Source organism: Neovison vison, chromosome 6 (genome assembly GCF_020171115.1).
Source record: "Neovison vison isolate M4711 chromosome 6, ASM_NN_V1, whole genome shotgun sequence".
In the NCBI taxonomy this organism is placed as follows: Eukaryota; Metazoa; Chordata; class Mammalia; order Carnivora; family Mustelidae; genus Neogale; species Neogale vison.
This window is the reverse complement of record NC_058096.1, coordinates 36570211-36579935: the sequence shown is the minus strand read 5'-3', so window position 1 is coordinate 36579935 and position 9725 is coordinate 36570211. Positions and strand designations below refer to the sequence as shown.

General features: G+C 34.7%; 1 pseudogene; it reads left to right on the top strand.

Moving 5' to 3' along the window:
- The first annotated feature begins 1840 nt into the window (after nt 1–1840).
- LOC122910025 lies at nt 1841–9515 on the top strand (annotated as a pseudogene).
- Nucleotides 9516–9725: the final 210 nt, after the last annotated feature.

Sequence of the window (9725 nt, the reverse complement as noted above, 5' to 3'; positions counted from 1 at the left end):
TATTGCTTTCTAGATTGTATATAAGTGACTTATAAAAACATTCAGTTGACTGTAATTTTTCTTTGAAAGTTAGAATGTTATTTATGCATTAATTTTCTTAACCCTACACAGATAGCAGTTACTAATTCTTCATTCATATATTAAGTCACCCTTCTTTATCTTTGTTGATGGGTTAACACATTTTTGTGCTAAAATTTTGCCTTTATCAATTAATATCCTATTTTGCCTTAATTATATACTTTTTGCATTCTATAAACTAGACAATATTATTTTAAGTGAAAATTGGTAGGACTGCAAATAATTGGATGGTGGGATTATAAATTGGTTAACAGTTACTAGGAAATAAATCACTTTAGCAATATGCATAGAACCCCTCAATGTGTTATATCCTTTATCCTGCTAATTTTAAAATTTTGGTTATACTCCTAATCCTTTTGTGGAACATTATCACAAAGAAATGGGAAATACAGAAGAGTTTATACATAGACATACAAATTATAGTATTATTTCTAATAGTGGAAAATTGAAAATAATCAGAATATCAAGCTAATAAATAATTACATTACTCCTCATTTTTGCTACTATTCTGTCATTAAAAACATTGCTTACAAAGATCATTAATATCATGTAAAACTTAACTCTACTTTCTAAGTAAAGTTATGCAAGATATTTATGAGAGACCCTCAATATTTTTTCAACTGTCAAAAATATTTTTAGAATAATTATTAAAAGTCAAAACCATTAATAAATTGTGTTTTAATCAGGATTAGCTCTTGACTTGAATCTTGACTTGATTTTTCTCCAGATGAGGTGAAGTGCCTTTTCTATATAGATGCATGTTATAGTATTTATTGAGATTTTTAAAAATATCTCTTAATCTTCTTTTAAACAATATCTGTTTATTGATAACTTCTAGTTCCTAGGAAGAATTGGTCATACAAATGTTGAATGAATATAGTCAAATGAAATTAATTTAGTTATTTGCTATAGGACTTCCGTGAAGAGATACCCTTGGCTGCCTCAGGTTTCTAGAAAGTGTTTAACTTCTCATGATAATTAATCTAATAATTACCAACAATAGAATGAAAGATTTCATCACAACCAATTATTAATTCCCTTTCCTTTTCAAATCATTCAGTGTGCCCACATTTATCAAATGGTAACTATCAGATGTATGTATCTTTCTTATAAATAAATGCATGTATTCAGCCATGAAAAAGAAGGAAATTCTACCATTTGCAAGAACATGGCTGGAATTTGAGAATATTGTCCTAAATGAAATAAATCAAACATAGAAAGACAAATATTAAATTATAGTGTAATATTTGTAGAATCTGTGTAGAATCTTCAAAAATTTGTAGAATATGTGTAGAATCTCCCAAAAAAAAAAAAAAAAAACCAAAAAACCCTAAACTCATAGAATAGAATGGTGGTTATCAGCGGCTAGGGGAACATGGTTAAAGAAATGGGGAGATATTGGTTAAAGGGTACAAACTTCCAGTTATAAAAGAATAAATTCTGGGGCTCTAATGCATAGTATGGTGATTATGGTTAAGGTTACTAGATTATATACTTGAAATTTGCTAAGAAAGTAGACCTTAAATGTTCTTACCACAGGGCACTTGGGTGGTTTAGGCATTAAGCATCTACCCTACCTTCAGTTCCAGTCATAATCCCAGAATCCTGGGATCAAGCCCTGCATCAGGTTTCCTGCTCAGCAGGGAGTCCGCTTCTCCCTTTGCCCCCACTCTCATGCTCTCTCTCAAATAAATAAAATCTTAAAAACAAAACAAAACAAAAAGTTCTTGCCACAAGAAAGAAATGATAATTATGTGATAAGATGGACCTGAAGGTAAGGTAATAATCATTTTGCAATATACAAGGGTATAAAATCAACAGGTTGTATATCACATTGTATGTCAATTATATCTCAAATGCAACTGGGGAGGAAATTATATATGAACTACTCAAGAAATACTTTAGGTAAATTCTTCAAAATACCAGGTAAAAAGAACAGATTCAGATACAAAACCACCAACCAATCAATATTTTAGAATTAAACAACCAAAAAAAGATACTTAAGGACTGACACATCTGAAGGGCTTACTGATTCTTAAAAGCACTGCATTTCTGAGAAATGAAGCTTGTAAGGAATGCTCCACTAAGAAAGTGGAAGATGAACTAAAACTTGAAAGATAAGTAGGTTTTCATAATGACTTTTAGTGATATTTAGTAATAAGGAAATTATAATTCAAATAAAACAATCCTACTCTGTCCCTTCTGTTTGATGTTTGTACAAATAAAAAGTGAGGAGAACATGGATTGGTATGTGGCAGCACAGCAGGTGCTAAACAAACACAACGCTGTTTCTTGAACTAAATATCAAGAAAAAACACCTTCTCCTACTTTCCACATGCATAGAAATGTATTAAATTGTGGATTACTTTCTTATACAATATAATAAAGGCAGTCCCACATTTTAAGTATATACAAGTATGTATACATGGATTTATACTTTCATGTATAGGTTTATATTTTTGATAAAATGATCAATGTGGAATTTCATAGGCTTGTATGAAATTTTATAGTGGATTTTATAGTAGTTAAATAATTAGTCAAATAAATCTACCTCAAGATTATGGCACACTGTAAAGTTTCCTGTGATATAAAAAATAAAATGTCAATGATTCTTGAAATTTCAAAGAATAGATGCAACATACACAATATATAAAAATACTAACGGGGGTGCCTGGGTGGCTCAGTGGGTTGGGCCGCTGCCTTCGGCTCAGGTCATGATCTCAGAGTCCTGGGATCGAGTCCCGCATCGGGCTCTCTGCTCAGTGGGGAGCCTGCTTCCCCATCTCTCTCTCTCTCTGCCTGCCTCTCTGCCTACTTGTGATTTCTCTCTGTCAAATAAATAAATAAAATCTTTAAAAAAAAAATACTAACGGTTTACTAAAAAAATTAGTGAACCTAAGGTAACTCAATGACAAAATATAAAAATAATTTTTATTTTTCTAGAATTAAGGCAAAAAAGTGTCAGATACATAACATACATGTATGTTATTATGTCACTATTATATATATTTTATAATATATATTTATATATTTATATATATAATATATATATTATGTCACTATTACATATATAACTATTAAGTGATAGAAATACTCTTAGGCTTATCATTTAAGAAAACTTGTAAAGCAAGGAATATGCTATGTATAATACAAGCAGTCATCTTTTGTCTATACAGGTGTTGAACAATGTTCTTGAAAGTTTGAATTATTTGCATAGACACTCTCAGGACAATTCAAGAAAATTATTTCAATTATTTCAATGAATTAATGCTGGAATTTATTTTATTTAAGATACTGCTTGCAGTGCATTGGAGATTTCATGTCTCTGGAATATAAAGAAACCTCGGGCATTTTCATCCTCCATTGCTTCATCACGTGTGCACATATTTCCAGAAGGAAAGTGCCAAAAGCTAGTCAAATGGTTGAAAATGATGAGCAAGAGTGGAAGTATATGATCACCATCTCAAAGAGAGTAAGTCTCTTTCACACTGACATTTAGGCAGTCTGAACTTCAATATACTCCATGGCAGGGGGGAGAAAACAAAAACAAAAACAAAAACGACAACTTCTTGATTGATGAGAAGTTGGTGCTGTAAAAATAACTATGGCAAGTTCTGGCCAATAATTCCAATATAGTTCCTTCACAGTTAAATTCACAATAAAATTTCAAAACCTGAGGTTTTATAGCAAAGTGATTGTAAGATAATTCTTGGATGATGGGGAGAACTTCAGTGAACATCCTTTAATATGTGTTTTCTTGCCAAATTTATTTAGTGTTTTTAATTTATGTATGTTCCTGATAAGAAAAATGCCAAATTTCTTTATCCTTTAGTAGTATTGACTCATACCCCCCTCTACTACCACCAAATAGTTAAATTTTAATGATCTTTGATATTTGTTAGAGATGTTTTCTCTAACAAATAGTTACATTTTAATGATCTATGATATTTGTTAGAGATGTTTTCAGTAAATTAAATCCATCTATAGTTAAAATTTGTTTTCAGTTGAATTGTTTCATGTTTCAGATTTTCCCCTTTACGATTTTAGCTAAATATATTTGACATAATTAACTGTGTTCTGTGTTTTTATTACTTATTTATTTATTTAAGATTTTACTTATTTGACACAGAGAGATCACAAGTAGGCAGAGAGGCAGGCAGAGAGAGAGAGAGGAGGAAGCAGGCTCCCTGCTTGAGGAGAGAGCCCAATGAGGGGCTCAATCCCGGGACCCTGAGATCATGACACGAGCCAAAGGCAGAGTCTTTAACCACTGAGCCCCCAGGCGCCCCTGTTCTGTGTTTTTAAAACAACAGGGACTAATCAGAAATTAAAAGCAAAAAAAAAAAAAAAAAAAAAGAAATTAAAAGCAGCTGTGTAAACACTCAGACTCAGTAATTTTCTCAGTCAGTGAATTCAGTGCAGTTAAAGCTGACAAATAATTTATTACATTTTGGTCAACATTATAGTAGAAGTTCTCGTTGTTGGATATTAATTTAGGAATATTTCCCCACTAACATTTTTGTTATGTTCTAAAAGCTTGCCGGCAAAGAAGTTTAGCACTTTGAAATGCAGATTTTTAAGTTCCCCCTATAAACAATACTGTAAAAGGTGATTAATTGTTGAAGTAAGTTCACAAATCCTATTTACTATGATGATATAGAAGATTTGACTGCAGCATTTCTATCGTTACTGACCACAAATAGTAACCTGGTTTCTATTGAAAGTATAGTCAGAATTCTATAAGAGCATGCAAGTTTATTTCCCTCCAGTAAGCCGTAGGAATGGGAACTCCTTAGGTTGCTTTGGCAGTAAGAAAAAGATTCCAGAATGAGCTTCCCCAGGGTGACATCTTTAGGTGAACAGAGATTGGATCACAGAGTATTGGGTTGCAGGAAGCTGATACAGCTTATTTATTAATTATACTTGTAAAAACAACAACAACAACAAAAATTCCAAATGAGAATTCTTAAATGTTATTGTATATTGACATCTCCTGCTGCTCTCTGGCTGCCTGCAACCAAACTGTTGGGTCAGCCTTTTACAGGTAGTGCCTCACATTCCAAAATATTTACTCCAACTTACTGTAATAAAAACTGGCATTCTTGGGGGCGCCTGGGTGGCTCAGTGGGTTAAGCCGCTGCCTTCGGCTCAGGTCATGATCTCAGGGTCCTGGGATCGAGTCCCGCATCGCGCTCTCTGCTCAGCAGGGAGCCTGCTTCCTCCTCTCTCTCTCTGCCTGCTTCTCTGCCTACTTGTGATTTCTCTCTGTCAAATAAATAAATAAAATCTTAAAAAAAAAAAAAAAAAAACTGGCATTCTTGGGGTGCCTGGGTGGCTCAGTGGGTTAAAGCCTCTGCCTTCGGCTCAGGTCATGATCTCAGGGTCCTGGGATCGTGCCCCGCATAGGGCTCTCTGCTCAGCCGGGAGCCTGCTTCCTCCTCTCTCTCTGCTTGCTTCTCTGCCTGCTTGTGATCTCTGTCTGTCAAATAAATAAATAAAATCTTAAAAAAAGAAACAAACAAACAAAAAAAAACCCCAAACTGGCATTCTTCCAGAGAAGATGCTTTAGGAGAATGTTTTGAGAAGAGACTGGTAAAAGAAATTCATGAAAATATTTGAAGGCTAGAAGTAATCTCGTACTTCACACACTTAGTCTATAAATGATAATTTCACAGTGGAGTTTGTACTTGTAAAAGGATTTTTGTTAGCACCACTAAAAAAATTGTACCATTAAAATATGTAGCTTAGTTATGTGCAAGGGACATTCCAGTCCTAAAGTAATATAGGGTGATACCTTACAAAATAAAGAAAAAGAATTCAACCTATTATTTTAATGGTAATTGATAAAAATCTTTATGTCTTGAAACCTAATGCCTTTAGTTATAGAATAGCATGGTAGTTTGGTTATCTTGAATAAGAATATAACCAATTATAAAAATGGTAGAAATAAAATTGCTTCTGTTCATTTTATGAACAAGATGATGGAATTGATAAAGATAAAAAATTACTTAGTTTAATATATTTATAACATGTAAATATCACTGCATTAAGTGTTTAATTTTTTTGGATAATAATGATTCTGCATGGAGAATTTCACCATATCCTTCAGCTTGTTTTTTCTTTTCTTTTCTTTTTTTTTTTTTTGCGGGGGGGGGGGGTCAGAGAGTAACATCTGTTGATTCATTTAATAATCCTTTTGAGTTTATTTATGAATTCATTAATTGTATATATTTATTAGCATATAGTAATTTAGCATAAACTACTTTCTTAGATAATGATGAGTAAAAAGTATTTCTTGTTTTCATACACTACTTAATATTTTTATAGTGCTTAACATGCTCCTGGCACTGTTCTATGTTCTTTAACATATAAATATATGAAATCTTCATAGCAATCCCATGTGAGAATTATATTACTATCTCCGTTTAATAAATGAGAGAACTGATGTACAGTGTTTAAGTAACTTGGCCAAGGTTACACAATTAGTTAATGTAGAGAGAGTATTATGTAACTTACTTATTTTTATCAAAGGTATTTTCCAGTTTTTAGGTGTAGAAAAATATTCAGGATACTTTTGAAGTCATCTACCTTAGGAAGGTAGTCTATCCTGAAGAATAATATTCTTAAATACCTAAACACAGAGACAACAAATATGCAATCACAATGTTTTTTGGTGTCTGTGGTGAATTACATGAGATGTCAGGAGAGCAAATAAGAGACATATGGCAATTTGGTAAGAATGGCTTTGCTGAATATTTTCAAGGAAGGGGAATTATAATTATAATTTGAATAAAATGCGGAGAGTGGCCTGTAAGGGAACTGTGATAATTTGCAAAATTCAGCAGAGAATTAATGATAGCAAGATGAAATTACTGGCAAGTCACAAGAGAAAAATTAGGAAGCATTTAGAAAATAGAATTCACATTTAGTTTGTTAGATATTAGCATGAGGTAAGAAATAGGCCACTGAATAATGACACATTGGCTTCTGGGTAGGAATTAGGGTAGTTGCTGTTGATAATCATTGGTTTAGACAAAGTAAAAGTAAAAAGCACCAGCATGACAAATTTGTATTGGAGGATAAATGACTTCAGATACAGACACACTGTATCTGAGCTATAATATGGGAGATTTTGTGTGTGATGGCATGGGGACATGTTGGATTCTGCTATTAATAATATACTATAATTAAAGTTTTAATTAAATTTTTTTTTAAAATCTGAATACAAATCAAAGTATTATAGAGTTAATTTTATAAAAGTTCCTATGGCTTTCCTGACAAGGTTATTTGTTGACTGCGTACTTCAAAAAAAGTCTGCTTTTTATAATCTCTAAAAATGAATGTGTAATGAATGTCCTTTTTTTTAATATTTTATTTATTTGACACAGAGAGAGAGATCACAAGTAGGCAGAGTAGTATGTAGAGAGAGAGGGGGAAGCAGGCTCCCCACTGAGCAGAGAGCCTGATGTGGGGCTCGATCCCAGGACACTGAGATCATGACCTGAGCCGAAGGCAGAGGCTTAACCCACTGAGCCACCCAGGTGCCCCAGTGCATGTCATTTTTTAAAAAAAATTCGCACCATACCCTCTGTGAAAACTTCTTTTGCTCAAGGGTTTGCCTGGTCCCTCGGGCCTTCCTGTGGGGCAGCCCCCAAGCCTTCCCAAGGGGTGAGCAAGTATCTACTCCTGACTTGACTAGGAATTTGGATTAGGGCAGTAGACCTCAACAGGCCTCAATTTAGGATGCAGACAAGAGAACACAGAAGGGCCCCAAGCTGAGGTATTGAGGGACAGGTGGTCAGCAGTGCTTTGGTTACATAAAGGAGGCTATTTTCTTTTCTTTTTTTTTTTTTTTAAGATTTTTATTTATTCATCAGAGAGAGAGAGAGGGAGAGAGAGTGAGCACAGGCAGACAGAATGGCAGGCAGAGTCAGAGGGAGGAGCAGGCTCCCTGCCGAGCAAGGAGCCCGATGTGGGACTCGATCCCAGAACGCTGGGATCATGACCTGAGCCGAAGGCAGCTGCTCAACCAACTGAGCCACCCAGGCGTCCCAAGGAGGCTATTTTCTTAATGTGGATTGCTGCCTTAGGTAAGAACTTGTCCATCTTGCTATTTACTCCACCAGTTGTGAAGACATGGCTGGGGTAGAAGAAATCATCTGGTAGACCTGGAGGAGCAGGTAGAGAAGAGAAGAGTGGGCCAAGGCAGAAAAGTAGTATGAGAAAGCAGTTAAAAGTCTGGAGAAGAAACTAAAGAAAACAGGTCAATTAATTAGATGAGCTTGACAAAACCATCACCACTCAAAATTGTAATACTAAATGTGTTACCATACCAAGCACCTTCTCCGAAATTTGGAGACTTAGTACATCAAATATGATAGATCAGTTGGATAAGAGAGCCCTGTACAACTTCTTTGAGCAAAACAGGTTTCTTGATGGTTATCTTCATGTATCTCATTGAAAAGGATGGCCACATCTTATGAGCTGCTGATTGTGGTTCTGGCCTGATTTTCACAGTCATCATGAATTCAGAGCAATTGTAAACTGTTAATGTGCTTTTAATCTCTAAAAGAATGAAGTATGTTTACTACCACCAGAGATTTGAGACACAAGTTTTACCTCCAGTACTGAAATCCTAACTGAACTGCCACCTCTAGATTATACCTATTTCATTCCAGAAAACAGTAATTTCCCAGTGGGAACCAAGCCACAGAGTAATTACATCTTGAAAACTTTATTTCCTGGATGTATAGGAAAGATGGAAAAATAGGTGATCAGCAGATGAACTAACATATGGATATAGGATCTCCTGTAGAACTACCTCCTATTACTCTTTATCTGTTAATCATTGTTTGAATTTGCAGCTAGTTACTCGGAAGCTGTATTTTGCTGTTCAGTAGCATATCATGAATTAAACCAGAGAGTTGGGAAGACTTTCCAAGCATTACAGCTCTCACTCATTGTAGATGCTATCACAGATCTAACAAACTCAGAAATGTTCTGCCCAGGATTATTCTCTAATATTAATCAAAATGCTATTGTAGAAATGAAAAGAATACATACAGGAAGAGGAGTGTTCTTATAGCAGATAAATGGGGAATTTTTCACTGAGTACCTAAGTGATAGTGTAGCCTTTGTGCAGAGCTCCAAGTGTAATCAGAGATCAAGCTGGCACACTGCAGCAGAGTGTAAAGTTCCACCAGGCTGCGCTCTGAAGATCTTCACCAACTAGGAATTTGTTGCTCTTCTTGCTCAGTGTGCTAATCAGAGTTTTGAAGTTGTGTATCAACTAACTAGGATGTGCACCACCAGAATGAGTTTTGTGAAAGAGGAGGAAGCAGAATACAGAAGGGCAGATGGTAATGAGCTTTTGCTGGATTGAATCTAATCTGAATGGCAGTCTACAGTGGCTGGGCAAAGTATTAGCTCACTTGTGATCCCTTTGGTGTCTTACTCAAGCACATCATAAAGTTTCATCAGTCAAACCCCATCTAAAGGCTTGATGTAATAACTCTTTTAAAAGTCATAGTATTTGTTGTAGCCCCATGAAGTATCTTCTTTTGGAAGTTATATCCAAAAACTTACGAGAGAAAAAAGGCACTTAAAGTCTCATCAGTTGACTTGTAGAATAGGTTTTCTGTGTTTGA